Genomic DNA, 21995 nt, shown 5'->3' with positions numbered 1-21995 from the left:
CCTGTGCAGTCATGTAAGTATTAAAGGATACTTTCTTTTTAAATAATAGATAAAATGTAGTTGTTCTTTGAATACAGTTGTAGAGGTCAGCTAGTTGAAAAAAAGTTGGTATTTTTTATGAGCACCCCAAAAGAAAACAGGATTGAAGAATGTATTTTTAACTTGAGCTAATTAAACCCTTTTATTATTAAAAGAAGGTCAAAACTATATTAAAATGATATTTGATTCAATCTCCCAAGTCATCTTTGGAGTTTTCTGTCTATGGCCATTGTCAATTACAATGCTCAGTCTGGTAGTAGAAATGAAAGTAGCTATAAAAACAGAATCAGGACCGAGAGTTCTGGACTTCTGTTAAAGGGAGCTATTTTAGCTTCTATTTCCTGGCTCACAGAGGTTCTTGGAAAACAATGCATTTGAGGTCAAAAGATATTTTTTTCAGGTTAATAGAGACACTGTCCTCAATGCTTTCATTAAATACGCAAAATACGGTGAGGGAGGGAATGTTTTTAAAGTAAGATAATTCCTTATCTGGGGAACTTCCTCTGAGAAGCTGATAGGTGGAGATGGAAAGGAATAAATATATCACCTTGTTGAGTGATTCACACTGGGAAACAAAAGCATAGTGGAAGGAATCCTTGTCAATATCTCCTTAGTTTTTATGATTTGATTAATGAGAACCCCAATGAATTCATTCATGAAGAATACATTATATTGCCTAAGTATTTCTTTTCTTTCCTCAACCCATTGCTATACTATCATGTTGTGGTTTGTATGTGAGGTGTCCACCAAAAAAGTTCATGTGTGAGACAATGCAAGAAGTTTTGGAGGAGAAATTATTGGGTTGTAGCCTTAAACTAATCAGTGGGTTAATCCCTGATAGGATTAACTGAGTGGTAACCAGAGGCAGGTGGGGTGAAGCTGGAGGAGGTGATAAATTGGGGGTAGGGGCTATGGAGTATTTTGTAACTGGAGAGTGGGCTGACACTCCCCCTCTTTTCTCTCTCTCTCTCTCTCCCCCTCCTTCTTTCCCTCTCCCTTCCCCTCCATACCCCCTTCCTGATCATCATGTGAGCCGTTTCTCTTTCCACATTCTTGCATCATGATGTTCTGAGTCACATAGACCTCTGAAATTGTGAGCCCTCTAAATAAACCTTTCCTCCTCTACAGTTGTTCTGGTTGGGTCTTTCAGTTGCAGCAGTAAAAAAACTGACTAAAACTACTCACATCTCCTTTTTGACTGTTATTTTCTGAGTTCTTTACTGGGTATAAAATCAAAAACTTCTTATGGAAAATATTAACTGAACATGAATATTAAAATATTGAACAAATTAACTCAGACTTCAGGAAAAAATGTCTTTATGAAAAATAAAAGTGAAACCAACATTTGTTAAGTAAACTTGAAAATAAAAACATTGCAATGTGTGTGAGCACATTTATATCAACTCATGTTGTTTTATAAGCTAAATCGAAGGCAGTTTTGCTAATTTAGTAAAAAAAACTTTTCTGCACTTTAGTATTTCTTTTGCTAGTACTTGGTCTTCTCTTTGTAGGTCTATAGTAGTTTACTTGTAGAAGACCTGGAAAATAATAAAAAGGCAAGAATAATAAGATAGTCTTAATTTATACTGTTGAGGATTTATTAATAGATATTTATTCAAAAGTTCTAAGTCCTATGCTTTGGGGGATATAATAATCCTTATTCAAAGATGCTTACAACCCTAACCATGATTATACAAGTGTCAATGAACATGCAGAATCACTGTAAACTCCTTGGTAGACCCTGACTGCAAGTGTAGAACTTAATGAAAGGGAAGAGTAGGAACCACACTGGGTAGCTCAACACATCAAGCTCAGTGGTTTCTTTTTCACCTCCAGAAGGAAAGGAGACTTTTCTTTCAGAGAGCTGAGTCTTTTCATCTCTTTACCAAGACAAGAGAGTAAATGATTGAAAATCCTGAAGAGTTTTGGAAAGAGATAGCTAAGGAGGATGTGAGCAAGATGGGAAGATTGTAATAGCAGATTTCTGTTCACCTGTAGTTGCCATAAATGAATCAAATCTGATTTAGAGGAAGGAGAAAAATATTTTCCATTACTTTAAATTAAATTTAAAATTGTATCTTCCAACTAAACACTATTAGAAATCAGTGGTCCTTCATATTTCAAGTCAATGTTGAGAAGTATTGATTTCCCTCAGATGGTGTATTTGACTTAGGGTGATGCTTTAATATTTTAAAAGTTTTCTAAAAGTGTCACCTTTTATTTTTAAATTTTCTTGACAACAATATCTTTTTTTTTTTTTTTTTTTTTGGACAGTGGACAATAAGCATTGGCCTCAATTCAAAGAAAATGGTTACAAATCTGATATCTGAATTTATAATGATGATCTCTATTTTACTTATGTGACTTTTTGTAGGTGACTTATATATTTGTTATTTAACAAAAATTTTTAATTATCTTCCATATGCTTGACAGCACTGTTAGGCATTAGGGTCATGACAGGGACTCAGACATAATAGTAGATAAGACAAACACTGTTTCTGCTTTCATGGAACATTTATTGAAGTTAGGGAGTGCAGGGTGGGTAGAGGGAAAATAAGTAAAAGTAAAAAATCAAACACGATTTTAGGAGAAGTTCTATAAGATAAAGATAAAGAAGTAATGAAATCAGTTGTCTTTTTCTCCCTATCCCCAAACTGAACTAGGTGGGACCCAGAGTCTCTGGGTTTCTAGGCCTTGGTAGAAACAGCCAAAGATTTGGTGGAGGAAGATTTGTTTTAGGTCCTGACATTGGCAACTAGAAGCTCAGCAAACCTGACTGAGTCACCTTGTACTGAGTTTTTTTTAAACTTAGTAGGGTTCTTTGTAGATATGAAATATGATTCTAATGAGAAATGGTACAGTATGGTCATGAAACAAATACCTGTGATGTTTGAGTCATACAAATAGACTACATACAAATGACAAATAGTCATACAAATAATAAAACTATTAAAAATTGGCTTGTCTCCATGAGTTTTTAAAATTGTGTAAGTATAGACTTTAAATTGATCGGAGGTGTACTGACTGTTATCAATATCTTGGGGCTAATAAAGGGGCAGTTGTCTAGAACACAGTCCTCTTTCCTGCTATCTCAGGAAATTCACATACTTCAGGAAAGAAGAGATTTACCTAGAAGAATATACAAACCAAAGTGGAAGTTAGAAGGGGTTATGTAGCTCATTTGATGCGTGACAGATAAGAGGAAAGTAACATTATAATCTATAATGGCATTTATTAGTATGTCATGGATTCCACAGAGAGCTGACAGCCTACTCTACAATGTACAGAGCTTGTTTTTGCCTAAAGCAAATGTCCAAACTCACAAGGACTGCATTTACTAGAGGTCACAGGGGCCACACAATTCCATGGTGCTAGTGGCCTGTAAAAAGACAATCACACTGGTCATTTGATTTCATGTTGCTTAAAACTCTCTGGATTTGGATGGTTTTAGTTTGCATCAAGAGTATATTTGTGCCCTGTTGGCATAGCTCACTGCTGATGAGCAGGATTGGGAGGAAAAGGTTTGTTTTCTCTCCAGTTGGCCCTGAGCCATTTTGATACTTAAAGAAATATTGATCCTGGAGCTTCTGAACACAGTTTGAGAGTGAACATGGGGAACAAGTATTAACTTTTTTTTTTGACAATTTATATTGTTCTGGAAAAAGTGTAAACTTTATGAAGTTCAACACATTTTAAAAAATTGTTAAATTTAGGTTTGGAGATGGAAAGGAATACTTGCACAATTGTTTTGCTTATACAGAGGAAAATCTGTCAGTTACCTCCTAGCTGTTCAAACTTGCTTAAATTTTGACTTCTCTTTGAACCTTAGTATTCTCACCTTAAAAATGTAGGAAAATAACACCTTCTGTGGGTCACTGTGAAAAATGTGATGATATATATCCTTAAAAATTGAATGACCCATAGTAGGCATTGTATCAGTGTGATTTTTTTTAAGTAAACCGGAAAGGATATGTTGATGCTGAGATCTTTGACACAGCACACTGACATGCTTAGTTTGAATATGTAAAATACCAAGAATATTGACCTTTGGCTGTGATGTATACAGTTTTTTTTCAATCAAGAAATATTAGGTTACTGAGCTGGGGTATACATTTTGAACACCACTTACTGGGTGTTTTTCTGAGTAATTTTTAGGATTTGATGATGTGTGGAACAGACTTTCATATCATCTAGTCCTTGTTTTTAATCCTGATTTTATCACTTATTAGCAACTGGAGGGGAGAGAGAAATTATACATTTTGGAGCTTGCAATTCTTTATGACATTGCTTGATCCCTACAATGTAAGGAGGAAAAATGGGCTTTACTTTTTATATCTTTACTTTATCGTAGAACTCAATGACTATGGTTGCAAAAGGCGGAAGGTCCTGATAGCCAGAATTCTTATACCTTGCTCCAAAACTTATTGATCCTAGATTATGTTATCACATGACTGCTGGACTCTGATTAGCCATTGTAATTTCAACAGAGGTTAGTAGGGTAAATAATGGCTAAACACATGACCCCTCTAAAGGACTATTTGTACAAGTTGCAGAATGTTAAAGCAGAAGGTGTTATCATTAGGAAAAAATTTAGTCCTGTGTTAAGGTAAGTTAGATAAATATTTTTAGGCAGCTGGTCTTATCAATTTTTAAGTTAAATCACACATAAACTAGAAAAGGGAATTACTTTAAATCTAAGATTTTTTTCATCATAAAACCTGTCAATGATGTCAAAATTATTTTGTTCTGATTTAAGAACAAATTCCACCCACTTTCAGCCATAGCACTGTTGTCACTTATGAAAAGAATGACTATACTTGCTAAAGAAGTTTGTTAAGCACCAATTATATTTCTAGTGGTGGAGATAGTGGGTGCTGGGATGCCCTGCTCCCACCTGCCTCACACTGAATTGAGACCTAAAAGGAAATTACTACAGCTAATTGGACATACAGATTAGAGATGGTGACAAATGGTAAGTCCAGTCTTCAAGAGGCAGGTAACCGGAGACCCACAAGCCTCTGATTGGTCAGCATGGACTTCTCAAAGTCCGCTCCAGCTGAGACTGAGAAGAGTATAGGAGTTATATATGGACAGTGGTGGCTCCACAGAGGATGATGATTGTCTTAGGAATTTTCTCTGAATTCTGTGAGGTTTACCAATTGAGTATATACCAGCTTATAATTGTGGTAAGATTAATTGAACTTCCTTCTTTTCATGAATATTCCAGCAAATCCAGAATGATAGATACTAAAGTTTGATTAACGTCTTTAAGCTCTTATTGGTGTCCTGACTGCAGAATTCAGAGCTGGCCTTTTTGCAGTAATTTTTTCTTTATTTCCACAACATCACTCTTTTTTTTTTACCCTCATACCTCACTAACTGCTCTTTCTCATTAATTGTTGTTTGACCTTAAGGTTTTGGAGCCTACCAGTGCTTGATTCCAGGCAACCTCATTTCTCTATTTATACTCTTTACATTCCCTACATAGCAATTCGTGATTCCAGCCCAAACGTCCGTCCCTTCATTCATCTCTATCCTATGCTGCCTGTCCCTCCCCATATTGTCCTTTAAGATATCTTTTTGATTACTTCAAAAAAATGTTGATTTTTATTCTTACTATACAGTCTTAGTTCACTTACCGTCCTTTCTCCCCTATCTTCAGAAAATACCTCAAACTGGTCTTTCCATTTGTACTTTCCCTTTTCCATTTGCTACATCAGCCAAGCTCTTCATTTAAAATTATAAGTCAGGTCATGCTTTTCTCCTACTTAAATACTTTCATTATTGTTCTCAATTCTCTTAGCAATGAAACTCCGACCTCTTGTAGGGTACAGTGGCACATGCTTGTAATCCCAGCTGCTCTAGAGGAGAATCAAGGCTGACCTTGGTAATTTAGTGAGACTCTATCTCCATATATAATATAAAAAGGGTTGGGGATGTAGAGTAACCAAGAGATCAATCCCCAGACACACACACACACACAAAACAACAACAACAACAACAAAAACAAACTTCTTCAGCCAGGATCAGCCAGTGCAGGACTATCCCTGCCAATCTCCTGGATCTGTCCTCCTACCTCCCTCTATCCTACTCACCACGCTCCATGAGCTTCATGTTCTCACACTTGTCAAATTTGTTTCCATCTTAGTAACTTCACTTGCTGTCCTCTGTGCCAATAATGCTTATGTCCCTACATTTGGAAAAGTGTTTTGACCTCTCAATTCAAGTTTCACCTCAAATGTTATGCCAGAGAAGCTGTCTCTCATCATGCCTTCTACAGAAGACTTCAGTGCTTTCTGTCACTATTATCACTCTTTGAAATGGTCATAATTGTTACTCTTTGTAATCCTTCCCACCATTGGATTATAAAATTGAGCCTCTCACCAGGATGATGATTTGGTCCACAGCAACAGATACAGGTTCACAGTTTTTTTTATTAAAAACTTTTTGGGCTAGAAATATTTATGAATTTAATCGAGTTTATTCCAATTTAGTACTGTAGATGGTGTTATGGGACTTCTATATTACCTTATACAGTATTACCATGCAGGGCTATATCCCACAATCAAACTAAATATTAATTTCTTCAGGGAAATCTTAAATAGTCACATTAAGTGAAATAAATAAAGATGCCTTGTCACTAAGGTCACATTTTGTTATCAAGTGCAACATTTGTAAACAATCTTTGGTTTTCTAGTTTTGGAGTTGTTTGTGGGTTCATGTGATGTTTCAGTAATGGTGGTAAAAACAACTTCTATTTTTCATGAGATCTTTTTGTCCCCTGATTTCTGGAGACTGTTTAGATGCCTACCCTTTATTGGACACAAATAATCAAATCAGTATTAAACAAACCTTCATTATTGAGGGTTTCCTACAAGCTTGAGTTCTCACACACAGCATTCCTAGCCAACCAACACTTCTGGCATCCTGAGTCCAACTTCTGAGTACTGAAATGCTAAAACAGAGGGGTGATGTTGTAGAAGAGAAAGGCCAGTTGTTCAGATTACATTTAGCCTTCTTTGCATGCTTTCTTCTATACATTTTCCTTTTGCTAAGGTTCATTGTCACTTTAAGACTTGAGTTGAATCTCACTCAACAGAACATGACTCTAAGAAAAAAATAATGGCATAATAGTAGAAAATAAAAGGCTGAGAGTTAGTTTATTTAACAGTGTTTATATGCTTCTTTAGTATAGACCATTTAGAGTTTATAACAAATCACACATCCAGTTATTATTTCCCTCTACTGCTTTTTAAAAATTGCTAAATCTTATTTAAAATTCTAATCAAATCTCAGAAGATGAATTTTTCTTTGTGTTAAATTTTATATAGCAATTGGCATAATAAAGTGCCAGAATAATCTTTGTTTACCACCAAATGTGTAAGGTTGGAAAATAGAATAATCTGTTATGCTATTTGCATGGTAAATATTTCAGTGTTAAGTTACTTCTATTTGTTTCTTTTTTTTTTGAATATCAATATGTATGTAGATTCTGAAGAGATTGTGAGTAGAGTTATTGTACTTTAGATATCTCTTAGCTTCTCTACATTTAAAAATGGAATCATTTCATTCTATACCACAGCTCCTCATTAAATGACTTGTGCCTTTAAATTTTATTTTTAAATGACAAGAACTCATTTCTGGTTGTTGAAATCAGGTACTATGCAAGTAAAATGAATTGCCTAGAGGAATATGATTTATTCTCTGATTTGTCCTAAGTCAACTGTTTTAATGGGGGTGCAAAGTCTGCTAGATACATTAATATCTGATTTTTACACAATTGAGAAATTAACTCCAAAATTGCTAAAACCAATTAAGTTAGGTCCAAATACTCAGTGGATTATGCCACTGTCAAGGAAGAAAATTGGATCTTGTAGGGAGAACTTAACAAGTGGATAAGGTAAGGGAATTCAGGATATCATTTCTCGCTGACACAGATAAAGCCTACTAGAACAGCTTCTTTTTCTCACTGGTAAACCGTGACAGGCCATTGTCATAATGATAGAGTTTCTTCTTTTCTCTTTCCATTTTTAACTTACTCTCTCCTGCCTACTCTCTAAAAGAAAGTCTATGAAAAGTAAATTTTCTATGTAAAATTTTTCTAATCATGAAAGTTTTCCAAGGGTGATTCAAGTATAATAATTTGCAGTTAATCTCAAGCATTAAAATTTATCTGTTTAAGTAGGTGAATTCTTGTTGTGTGCCCCTTTCCAAATTAGTAAATTATCAATTTAAATTTGTGTTTGAAGAAAAATTATGCTTCAATACTAATTGGTAAAAAAATGATAAAATGATTGTTATAAAATATGAATTTAGCTTGATGTACTCATGTGCATGTAATGAACATAAGGAATAACTTGTTTTTGGTCTGAAATCAATGAGGCACATATTGTATACTATGGCTATCTGACTATAAAATCACATATAAAAATAACAATAAAACAGTGTGTTTATTTCATTACCTCTTGCTAGGAATGCAAAATTAATTTTGTTAACCATCACAGCAAAGAAATATAAATTTGTGCTTAGATGTCAATGAATTCTTAATTTTGTTATTATTGTTCTATCACTGTTTAATAAATATTCATTTTCAAAAGTCCCTCTTTGTTTAAATAGCAGCATATATGTTTGTCCAAAACAGGAGGTGAGTATAAGGATCTACTGAGGGGGGATGGTAGAGGATAGGAAAGGTAGCAGAATGCAACAGTCACTAGTATGGCAATATGTAAAACGTGGGTGTGTAACTGATGTGATTCTGCAATCTGTATTTGGGGTAAAATTGGGAGTTCATAACCAACTTGAATCTAATGTATGAAATATGATATGTCAAGAGCTTTATAATGTTTTTAACAACCAATAAAAAAAAAATTAAAAAAATAAATAAATAAATAAAAAAAAAAAAAAAAAAAAAAAGGATCTACTGAGAATCCAAAATTGATCTATTGAAGCACAACACATTTTGTTTTGAGTCTGCCCTTTCAGGGAATATATTTCAAACCTGAAACTCTGCAAAACAAGCACTTCCCAGAACACATTAGCAGAGCAGCCTGTTCACAACTGCAGTTATGATTAGCTCTGTAGGACTCCAGAGGGGAGGTGCTATGCTGGGCATTGCAATTCCCCCTGTATTCTAACACAGATTTCTCCATATTCCCTCATAACAAAACTATGTCATACTGAGTACTAGGATAAATGATTTGCAATTACATGAGACTACTAAGAATATTTATTACATCCATCCAACTGTTTTTTCTGTATTAAAGAAGAAATCATACCAAGAAATTCTCTAAAGGCACACTCGTCCAGAGGCCTAGTGACTTTTGTAAAGATGTGAATAAAGGTATTTTTGCCTTTTATCCTTTCCCTTTCTGCTTTTTACTGTTTAGTATTGTTAAATAAAGAAATGAAGAAGATAATATATTAGAAATTATTTTAAAAATTCCTTTTTAAATTAAAGTCCGTTGTTGATTTATTTCATGCATAATGATTTTGTGGAGAAATTGGATAAAATGAATTTTCTCCTTCAAGAGCAAAATTCTTTTCTCTATATGAATATTGAATATAATTAAGTAGATAAGGAAATAATGCTCTGTAATACTGGTTGTTGAAAACAGTGTTTGATTTTTTTTTTAAATTTCAGGGAAATTTTATAAAATTTAGATTACCATTATAGAAATGCAAGAAATGGAGGGTGGGTACAGATATCCATATATGAAAAAAATCAGCACAGGTGTTTCTGATGTAGGTGATTCTCAGAAGTCTACTGGTGGAACATCATGACTATTGGTACTTAATGATAAAATTATTGTGTATTTGCTAATGGCGCTCTCTTTTTTTCTTTGCTAGTTTTAATATATTTTGATGTTTTCATTAAAGATGATTATCTAACCCTTGTTTTTGTCAGAGTCAAGCCTTTTAAGGCTCTTGATCATCCAATTTAGAATCTAAGAGTTATTATATTTATCTAAATAATGTAAAAAAAATCTTAATTAAAATAAAATAAGCTAAATCTTCTTAAAGCCAAGATTAAAAACTTTATTAAGGAAAATTAAAGAAAAAAGTTAAATCTAATACTTGAAGTAGAGAGGCAACCTGTCAGTTATGTATTAATTTAGAATCTCATGTACACCTGTAACACTAAGGTACTGAGGTAAAATAATTTCTTATTAACTGTTAAGTAAGATAACATCTAATCTTTTCAAAGAGGCAGAAACCAAAGAAGTTTAAGCTTGTACCTTGTCATTGAAAGTCAGGCCTCTAACAGAGCCCTTAATTAGCACATGGATTATTGTAGCTCTGAAAAATCTCCATCAAATGATTTCTTTCTTTCTTTTTCTTTTTTTTTTTTTGTGTGTGTGCGTGTGCCAGTTCTCTTATATGAGGGAAAGAGAGCATTGAAACAACTTGTGGTTAAAACTTAAGTTGCATTGGTTTTCCATAATGATTCTGTATTTTCTGTGCTCATGGTTTTACTGCTGACCAAATTGTCCTGAGGGATGGATAAAAGACGAGCAAACATTTTCAGGATGGTGAAGGACATTTCACATATCATGGAAATGTGAAATTATATTGGATAGCAATATAATTTATTGGCATTTCTTTGGGTTTTGGTTTATTAATTGCCACAAATATGTAGGGGTTTGCTATAGTTTAGATATGAGGTATCCCCCAAAAGCTTATGTATGAGGCAATGCAAGAAAGTCTAGAGGTGAAATGATTGAATGTGAGAACCTAAACCTAATCAGAGCATTAATATGTTGATAGATGAACTGAGTGGTAACTGTGGGCAGGTAGTCTGTGGCTGGAAGAGGTGGGTCATTGGAGGTGTGCCTTTGGATATACATTTTGTTGGTAATGAAGAGAGTCTTTTTCTGCTTCCTGGTACAATATCCTGGCTTGCTTTATTCTGTTATACCCTTTAGCCATAATGTTTTGCCTCACCTCATGGCCCAGAGCAATGGGAGTGACCATCTATGGACTGAGACCTCTGAAGCTGTGAGTCCTAAAAACAAAATTAATCTATATTGTTCTTGTTATGTCTTCTGGTCACAGGTGTGAAAAAGGTGATTAAAATCAAGATTATAAGTATTGCCTTAAAATGCATAGTGACATTTTGTGTGTTGTGAAAACTCATTGTGGCAATATGAGTTTTAGTCTTATTTTAGATCCTTGTAGTTTGCTCGAGATTTACTTATGTTGTCAATATTATTAGGAGATTTCTGAGATCCATATGATTTTGATATTAGCCCATCTCCAGACCTGAAATATAATCATGTCTTTATGTTAAAGCCTTTCCAATAAACAGTTAAATGAAGAATTGCTGTTAGGTCTCAGGAGACAGTGGGGAAGGCCTTATTGTCATACTACAAAAATTATCACACTGCCTGTGAGTAATCACTAATTCACAGATATTGTGGGGTAGAAGGCCTTTTGTGGATTTACTAGTAACTGACTCTTTAATATTACACAAGTCATGTGACCTCTCTGGCATTCTTATGTACAAACAAAAAAATTGTGCAGAAGAAATAAATTGGATTAAATGTTTTCTAGGTTTTTCTCGACCAAAGTCTTGGTCATCCTATTTTTTTAAAACTTCTTTGCATCTTGTTTAACTTTCAAAGTTGAATGCAGAAGCAATTATTTGGGGACTACAATTTTATCAATTCAATTCAAAATAGTTAACTTTCATAAAGAACCTACTCTGTACTGGGTACAATAAAGTATTTTTTTCAATCTGGTTAATATTCTACATTGTTGAGAAAATGAAGAGCTATGCTAGGGTAAGCAGCAGGGCTTCTTTTTGCATAGTGAAGGAGAAAAAAACTAAAGAAGCATCTGGGGAGGTCAGTCCTGGGGCTGGGGAATAGACAGGAGTATGGAGGGACCAAAGAGATGCAATCTCCTCTAGTGTGAGCAGGATATAATCAGGCTGGTGCAGCCATCTCTTGTTCTGGGATTCTCAAGTATCTGAGTGCACATAAAAAAATAAAAAAAAAACACACACAAGGAAGGACTTCTCTATTGATCTGAACTCTGTTGACCACAGTCAACATTGAGCTCAAATCATATATGAGAGGCCCTTTGATAACATCTCCAGGAAATCTTGATGACTAAACTTTTTTAAGTAAAATTTTTAAAAAATAAACTTTTAGTGCATTTTTAAAAAATGAGACATACAATTTTTCACCTAGTGCCTGTGTAGCCAATTAAATGTTGTAAATACAAACCGGAGAAGAGATCCTAACTAAAAGAAGGAGCCAGTCTTAATCCTTTCCTCTACTTCTGGAAGAATGAGACAAAGGGTGTTCTGAATAGAAAAATGGCAAAGTTTGCAGATGAATGAGTAAGATACTTCTTTTCTTTGAGTACTGAAGGAAAAAAGGTTTTGGAGGAAGGATTCTTTATTTAACTTTTATGATCTTATCCCCTGAGACTTTGCTATTGCCTAAAGTCATTTCACAATTAATTCCTACAATTTCACATGAGTTAATTAACATGCTTTGGGGCGTACTTCTGACCATTTCTGTATCATGGCACTAATAGCTTTTAATTTTCTCCCCTGTAAATAATTTTAGGGAAATAAGATTGTTTTAGTCAGCTTTTTTGCTGCTGTGACCAAAAGAGCGTTTATTTGGGGCTCATGGTTTCAGAGGTTGCAGTCTATAGAGGTCGACCCCATTCCTCAGGGCCTGAGGTAAGGCTGAACATCATGGCAGAAGAGTGTGGCAGAGAAAAGAAGCTCAGAACATTGCAACAGGAAGCAGAGAAACTCCCCTCATCACCACTAAAATATATACCCCAAAGACATGTCCCCCAGTGACCACTTATTCCAGTCACAACCTATGTCCCTATGTCCCTACAGTTACCACCCAGTTAATCCCTAACAGCAGATTAATGTACTGATTAGGTTAAGGTTCTCATAATCCAATCATTTCACCTTTAAATTTTCTTGCATTGTCTCACACATGAGCTTTTGGGGGACACCTCATATCTAAATAATAACAAAGATGATTCTTATTAAAGAAATAAGATCATTAAACATTTATTTATTTTCCTCACTCCAGGTCCATTTTAAAGATACCATTAATTTGAAGTGAATCATCCTTTAAAATATCCTTTTTTTTTAACTGGTCCTTATGAACATTAATACTTTTGTGCTTTGCTGAATTGATATAGAGGAAGCAAGAATGCTTCTTTGGATTCTTCATTCAGGGCATGATTTACTCAGTTACATATAACCTCCAAATTGAAGGCAGTTTCCAGTCTTTCTCTAGAACACTTTCAACTGAGAGAATTCAAGAACTACATTACTGCTTGCTCTATTGTCCTTCTGGTTCCTAAAGCAATTAATCATGGTGGGTGTGGGGGGAGTGAATTTCAGTAGAAAGTAGTAAGTGTAATGCATTTGGGACTGCTGCTGAGCAGATTCTCATCAATTGTTGTTTTTTTTTTTTTTTTTTTTTTTTTAAATAGGTTTTGAAATGAGATAAAATCCACTGGCCATAGAGGTAGGAAAGAGGACAGATGACTTTAAAGGTAGGTACACCATCCTTTTCATAACAAGGATACTGGCAACCAGTATTTCTGGACTGAAATGATGCTTCTTGTTTAAGCAAATATCAATTCAACTTCAACAGCCAGCCACACAAACTTAGTTTTGTATCTCTACATAATATATTACTATTGTGTGGTGCCACTATTCCTAATGGTCACTTTTTATGAAGACATTAGTCATTTTATATTAGAGGCTTACTGATTCAACTGTGACCCCAGATTAACAATTTACATTTGCAAAAACCCTATTGACAAATAAAGTCGCAATTCCCATTAATCAGAATAAGTGATATTTTGCCATGCAATTTCTACCTCCTCTTCAGAGAGGAGGCTGTAGGCAATGCACTTATATTACTAAAAACAGAAACGTGATGATTTCTAAAATAATAATCACTCCCATTTATTGACTACTAGCTATATGTCAGAAACTGAGATGAGTTTTTTTTATGCATTGCTTCACTATTTTCCCAATAACCCCATGATCTATGCTTTATTATATTCTCACTTTACAGAGGCTTAATGAGGCTAAATGATTTACCTAAAGTCCCACTGCTAGCAAGCAGAAGAGCAGAGATTTAAAGAGAATTTCTTTTTGCCCCAAACACCACACTCTGTTGTACTCCGTATCTGAAGGGAATGAGGGAAGATCCATGAATGGATGTCATGGGTCATGACTACAGACACCATCCCTATGTCTACACAATGCCTGGTATGTAGGACAAGTTCAATAAATACAGAATGGACAAAATTATTTTCAATTAGAACATATGTGCATGATTATGTTTTTACAACACCAACTACCTTGTGTCTTTTTTCATAGGTAGTACAAAATGTACTGAGGGGATAAATTATAATATAACTAAAGTATCCAGTTCATTCAATTTCCTAGACACTCTGAGTCTAGGAATAATTTATTAAACCAACTCTGTCACAAATTTAGATTGTCTCCTTTGGTTGAGAACCTGAAGTTCATCTAGTTCAAAACCCAATAGCAGGTCCTTATGCTCAGAGGGGCTTCTTTTGGAGAAAGCATTGGCACTGCCCACCAAGACTTGGGAATATATTCTACCTGCTTACATGTCTTTAGTTGGTCTGGTGGTCTCTGTCATCTTTTTCTTTCAGGTTTTAATAAATGAATTACTGACTTTTTTTTTTTACTTGAGCCATGAGCTACATACTACCCATCTTTCTTTTTTTTTTTTCATTTGCTCTCTCCAATATGACCATAATCCTAAGATTTCAGTAGTAAAGTTATTCTTTATCTTCTCTCTCTCTCTCTCTCTCTCTCTCTCTCACACACACACACACACACACACACACATACACGCACACAAACACACACACAGTGAAGTCACAGAGCCTCCGTGAAAACAAGAACTGCAGTGCAGAGTCAGTAATGAACACTGCAAACATTAGAAATTTGTAATCCTCAGAAGCCCACTAAGTCTTGATTTATCAACAGTACCTTCTAGGGATTCATGAGGACCCCATAGTAAAAGAGGTACATGTTCTTACATGACAACACCTTTCAGTAGTACTACTGATCAACTGCTCAAGCAGGGTTGGTTTGAACATTTTATGCTAAGAAAGGCAAGGTGGTTTACAGTTTGGGGTATGTTTGGTTCCTTCTTAGTACATAAATGTATTTCCTAATGCAATGATTTTGAGGCCTGCTTAGATCATGGTTTCAATGGAAGAGTCATTTATTTAGAGGCTGCTTTAGTTCTTGCATCTCATTCACTTACTTATTTTTATACATTAGTCACAAAAGCAATAAACAACTACCAAATGAGTCAGTGCTTAGAAAGACATTGGTTCATTGGTATAGGAAGGAGGGAAGAAAGGCAAGGAGGCAGAGGCAGATGCCTGCAATGCACAGTGGTCACCACCAAGACTCTCCTTAGCACATGGCACTACACAAAGAGGCTCCTGCTATAACTGAGGCAGTCTTGAGTGGGGCCCCAACTCAAAAGATGGTGTTAATGACGAGGAGGAAGAGAAGCCAAAATATTGAGACAGCAGAAATGACAGGATGTATGTCCTATACAGAAAACGTTCCTGTTAGTACTCTAAAACTGAAGCAAGAGTGATTAATTGTAAAGGCTATGTGTAGGTAAGCGCGCGGTGCGTTTCTGAACTTCAAGTGATTTAGAAACAGTAGTATCACAAGTTTGAGGCCAGGTTTGGCAACTTATTGAGACCCTGTTTCAAAATAAAAAAATAAAAAGTGGGGGATATGACTCAGTGGTAGATCACTTGTATAGCATGTGCCTGGCCCTGGGTTCAATTCCCAGTACTGCCAAAACAAACAAACAAACAAACAAAAACTATGTATTTTTTCCCCCTCAGGAAAAAATTTACTTCTTTTTCTGGAATTGATAAAAGTATACCTTCAAATTAAAATTAATTCAGTCCACATTTTTTTTAGTTGTAGATGGACACAATATCTTTATTTACTTTAAGTGGTGCTTAATATAAATGCAAGGCAGGTGTCCTACCACTGAACTATAGTCCCAGCCTATTCCACATTTTTTTTTTTTTTAGAGAGAGAGAGAAATTTTTTTTTTAATATTTATTTTTTAGTTTTTGGTGGACACAACATCTTTATTTTATTTTTATGTGGTGCTGAGGATCCAACCCAGCACCCTGCACATGTCAGGCAAGCTCGCTACAGCTTGAGCCACATCCCCAGCCCTCCACAGTTTTGAAGTAGATAATCATCAATGTTTTAAGCGGGATATCTTTACCTTTGGGGGCTAATGAGAGCTATTAATCAGATAGCTTTCTAGGCAACAACAATTGATATGAACTTGAATTTTGTTCATAATGTTACATAGAAAAATTTACTTACCTATATATGTTTATAGTGTGGAAGGATTAAAATCCTTTATTAAAATTAATTTGCCTGTTACAGACTTCCTGATAAGATACAAAATGCAATTATTCAATTTGTTCTGGGTAACATGGTTCTCACAAAGTGTCAAGTATCTAATAATTTTCATCATGGTAAGAAATGGGAAAGCTCCAAGGTTAACACATTTGCTTTATTAGACAGATAGCATTAGGATTTTGACAGGTTGCTCTTCTAGGGGTTTCTTCATTTTTTAAAGAATAAACCTCATTTGCTCTTCATTAAACTAATACTGTTAGTTACATCAGCAATAGCACCAGAGAGAGCAATTCTGTATTTTACACAAGAATTCCCACAATGTTGTTATTAATATCAAGTAAATAGATATTAGGTTTAATACTACCTTGATTCTAAATAAAGGGAAATTGAACCATACTCTTGGAGAATACATTTGGGCCTTACTTATAACAAAAAGAAAAGAACTGACTTCCTCCCCCTGAAATCTTCCAGCAAGTTTATTTGTTACTCAAAAGTGTGCACAGAAAAATTGCCTGTGAGTATAATAAGATGAACACTGAAGATAAGAAATAGAGTATTATTTTATTTTTTTTATTTCTCCTACATCATGGCAGACAGAAGAGATAAATATATTCAACACTGCTTTTGGACAAGCTGCAATCAGTGTTGTGGTAAAAATCAATGCAAAAGAATCAGAGAGGTTTTGCAGGCTGCTCTTGAAGGGAGAACTAGAAGTAAGAGAACAAGATGACATGCTTATCGTTTTTTTAGTGTTGCATAATACTCCATTGTGTATAAATGCCACATTTTTTTTTATCCATCCATCTATTGAAGGGCATCTAGGTTGGTTCCACAGTCTAGCTATTGTGAATTGTGCCGCTATGATCATTGATGTGGCAGTATCCCTATAGTATGCTCTTTTAAGATCCTCAGGGAATAGTCTGAGAAGGGCGATAGCTGGGTCAAATGGTGGATCCATTCCCAGCTTTCCCAGAAATCTCCATACTGCTTTCCAAATTGGCCTCACCAATTTGCAGACCCACCAGCAGTGTACAAGTGTACCCTTTTCCCCACATCCTCGCCAGCACTTATTGTTGTTTGACTTCATAATGGCTGCCAATCTTACTGGAGTGAGATGGTATCTTAGGGTGGTTTTGATTTGCATTTCTCTGACTGCTAGAGATGGTGAGCATTTTTTCATGTACTTGTTGATTGATTGTATGTCCTCTTCTGTGAAGTGTCTGTTCAGTTCTTTGGCCCATTTGTTGATTGGGTTATTTGTTATCTTATTGTTTAATTTTTTGAGTTCTTTGTATATTCTGGATATTAGGGCTCTATCTGAAGTGTGAGGGGTAAAGATTTGTTCCCAGGATGTAGGCTCTCTATTTACCTCTCTTATTGTTTCTCTTGCTGAGAAAAAACTTTTTAGTTTAAGTAGGTCCCATTTGTTTATTCTTGTTATTAACTCTTGGGCTATGGGCGTCCTATTAAGGAATTTGGAGCCCGACCCCACAGTATGTAGATCGTAGCCAACTTTTTCTTCTATCAGACGCAGTGTCTCTGATTTGATATCTAGCTCCTTGATCCATTTTGAGTTAACTTTTGTGCATGGCGAGAGAAAGGGATTAAAAACGACAAAATCATAGAATTTGCAGGGAAATGGATGGCATTAGAGCAGATTATGCTAAGTGAAGCTAGCCAATCCTTAAAAAAACAAATGCCAAATGTCTTCTTTGATATAAAGAGAGCAACTAAGAACAGAACAGGGAGGAAGAGCATGAGGAAAAGATTAACATTAAACAAAGACGAGTGGGGGAGAGGAAGGGAGAGAGAAGGGAAAGCATATGGAAATGGTAGGAGACCCTCAATGTTACAGAAAATTACATATAAGAGGTTGTGAGGGGAAAGGGGGGGGGACAAGGGAAAGAATTGAACAACAGCAGGTGAGGTAGAGAGCGAAGATGGGAGGGGAGGGGAGGGGGGATAGTAGGGGATAGGAAAGGTAGCAGAATACAACAGTCACTAATATGCCATTATGTAAAAATGTGAGTGTGTAACCAATGTTATTCTGCAATTTGTATTTGGGGTAAAAATGGGAGTTCATAACCCAATTGAGACAAATGTATGAAAGATGATATGTCATGAGCTTTGTAATGTTTTGAACAACCAATAAAAAAAAAAAGATGACATGCTTACTCCTCTGAAGCATGAACATTCTTTTTCTTGATTCCTACTGCTATTTGTTGATTCAGACATTATGTCAAAGGAAATATACAAGTTCAGGAAGTGTAGAAGAGGAAATAGCATGAAGGAATGTTGGCGAAAATGCTGAGGAATGACCTTCAGATAAGAAATGAGTATTACATTAGGTCAAGACCAAGAGTTGTTTTTTTAACCTCTTTCAGGATTCAGTCATTATACCACAGGCCCATGACTTTGTATTTAAATGTCTGTAGCACCCAGTCTTTCCTCCAGGATAAATTCTTTCCATTTCCAGTAGACAAATCTTTTTTGGGATGATACTTAGAAATGTTTTAATGATACAGAATAAATTGTGGTATTTGCTGTATCCAGTATAAGTCCTACATGGAGAATCTTTTTGTTATGCTTAGCTTATGGCCTTAGTCACATTAGCTGAGCCTCAAATCTGGTTTTGAACAGATAACAAAGAATTACAACCGCTTGTTTTGTTTTTCTGGTTTTACTAAATTTTATTCTTCTTGCATTGTTTAATCAGGCTGTGCACAGATTGGAAAAACTGCAAGCATCAAATGTTCAATTTTTTCTTAATTAAAAAAAAAGAAAAGAAAAAACAATGAGAAGAATGATAGGATTATACTTTTTCTATCCATCAAATGGGCTGCATTATGTCATTGTTGGAAAGTTTGCTTATGTCATTGTTGGAAAGTCTTCACATGTTTTTCAGGTGAGAAAATAAATTATTTGTAAAGGATATTTTAGGAATATTTACCAGAATGTTAAACAAACAAACAAACAAAAAGTCCATATCTTTGGATGTAGAAGTACCTCTTGTATATATTGTCAGTAAGTTCCACTTTGTTTTTTTCACACTTGTACTTTAAAGTATAGTTAGTATGTGTCCTTGTAATAGGATCATACATCCTCACTCACTGACGTGTTGTGCAGTACCTCTCCCAGAGAGAGTGAACTTCTCACCCCCTTGACATCACTATTGGTTATATGGCTTGCTTTGGCCAGGAGAATGTGAGTGGATGTGATATATGCCGTGATGGAGCAGGAGTTTAAAAGCCTAGATTGATGCCACCATTTCAGTTTCCCTCTGCCAGGAGATGGAAAAAGAAGCTGCTTCTACAGCCTAAGTCCTAGGATAAAAATGAAATAGAGCCAACTTTAAGTGAACTATCAGCAGATATATATGTGAGCAAAAAATATTGCCATTGTAAGCCACAGTGATATTATTTATTTTTAACCACAGCATAACCAGGTCTGAGCTAATAGAAAATCAATGTTTGCTTTTCTCATTAATACTCAGTATGAACTTAAACTCTGATCAATCTTTCTCTTTTCCAAACTATACAAATATGTAAAATTTTTGAAATATGTTTTTCCATATTGTTTGTTAATTATAAAAGTTAGTCCTCTTGCAAGATGCATTTTAGATAACTTCATGTCATATATATTTTTGTTATTGCAGTAAAAGTCATATATAAAATTGTACATTTTACATTATATAATTCAGTGGCACTTAGTACATTTAACATGTTGAGAAACCACCATCTCTCTCGTCTCAAAACATTTCCATCATCCCCCAGTGGAAATCCCATTCCTATTAAGCAATCATTCCCTATATCATCTGCCCCCCCCCCCCGACTCCCTGTGTTTATGTTTTTACCATCTTTGTGTATATCCTATAAACCATACAATATTTGATCTCTGTGTGGCTTCTTTCAGTTAGTCTAATGTTTTGAGGTTCATAGAGTACTTTGTTCCTTTTTTATTATATATCCCATTTTGTTTACCTGTTCATCCTTTCATGAGCATTTGGGTTGCTTTCTCCTTTTGGCTATTATGAATACTGCTATTCTGAGCATTTTATGTACAAGTATATGAAGACTTGTTTTTGATTCCTTTGTATAGTATACACTGAGGAATGGGATTGCTGGGTCATATGGTAACACTACGTTTAACATTTTTGAGAAACCATTACTTTAGGCCAGTACCGCCACACTGTTGATGCTCATAACTAGTTTTGAACTCAGGAAGTGTAAGTGCTCCAACTTCGTTCTTTTATCAGATTGCTTTAGCTATTGGGGGATTTTTGTAATTACACAGTGATTTTTAAGATCAGCTTTTCCATTTCTACAAATCAGTTGTTGGGATTTTTGATAGGAATTGCATTGAATCTGTATATAGCTTTGGGTAGTACTATCATCTTAATAATATCATGCTTTCCAATGGGGGAACACAGGTTGTAGTTACATTTATTTGTGTCTCCTTCAATTTCATTCAGCAATGGTTTGTAGTTTTCACTGTACAAACATGTTTCCTTGGTTAAATGTATTTCTAAATAATTTATATTTTTGATGCTATTACAAATTGGAATTGTGTTTATAATATAAATTTTATATTGTTCATTAATAATATAGGGTCATAAAAGTAATTTTGTGTTAATCACATACCCTATAATGTTGCTGAGTCTCTTTATAAGTGTTGATAGCTCTTTTCTCTTTTTCAGGATTTTCTAAATGTGATATCATGTTACCTGTGAATAGAGATTTCCCCTTTTTTACTTTCCTATTTGAATTTATTTAATTTATTTTTATTGCTTAATTGCTCCAACTAGAGCTTCCAGCAGAATGTTAAACAAAACAAAACAAAACAAAACTGGGGAAAGCAGGCACCCTTGCCTTTAGCTAGTGGGTGATAATGTATGCGGAGTTTTTTCACAAATCCGCTTTATCAGGTCAAGAATGTTACCTTCTATTCAGCTAGTTACTTTTTAATCATGAAAGGATAGTGGGTTTTCTCAAATGCTTTTCTGTATCAGCTGAAAAAAATTTGCTATTTCCCCCTTCATTCTATTAATATATTTAACTGAATATTTTCATATGTTGAACCACTCTTGTATCCCTGGGATGAATTGCATTAAGTTATGGTGTATGATCTTTAAAATATTGTTGGATTTGGTTGAGATCTATATGCTTCAGTGTATTAGATGGTACACTTTTTTCTGGTATATTTCTATGGGTTTCCTATCAAAATAAAGATAGTTTCATAGAATGGGTTCATAGTGTTTCTTTCATCTATGTTTTTTGAAGGAGTCTGGGAAAGATTGATTTTAGTTCTTTTTTCAATGTTTGATGGAATTCACCACTGAAACCCTTTGGTTCAGGGCTTGTCTTTCTTAAGAGGTTTTAATTAAAGATATAATCATTTTATTCTTGTTTATGGTCTCCAGTTTTGTTCTTCTTGAGAAATTACTACTTCTTGAGTAATGCTGGTTATTTGTGCCTATCCAGGAATTTGTCCACAGTTTCTAAATTACTCATTT

The sequence above is a fragment of the Marmota flaviventris genome, chromosome 4 (assembly GCF_047511675.1).
Source record: "Marmota flaviventris isolate mMarFla1 chromosome 4, mMarFla1.hap1, whole genome shotgun sequence".
NCBI lineage: Eukaryota > Metazoa > Chordata > Mammalia > Rodentia > Sciuridae > Marmota > Marmota flaviventris.
The sequence above is the reverse complement of the archived record's forward strand: the minus strand, read 5'-3'. Positions refer to the sequence as shown.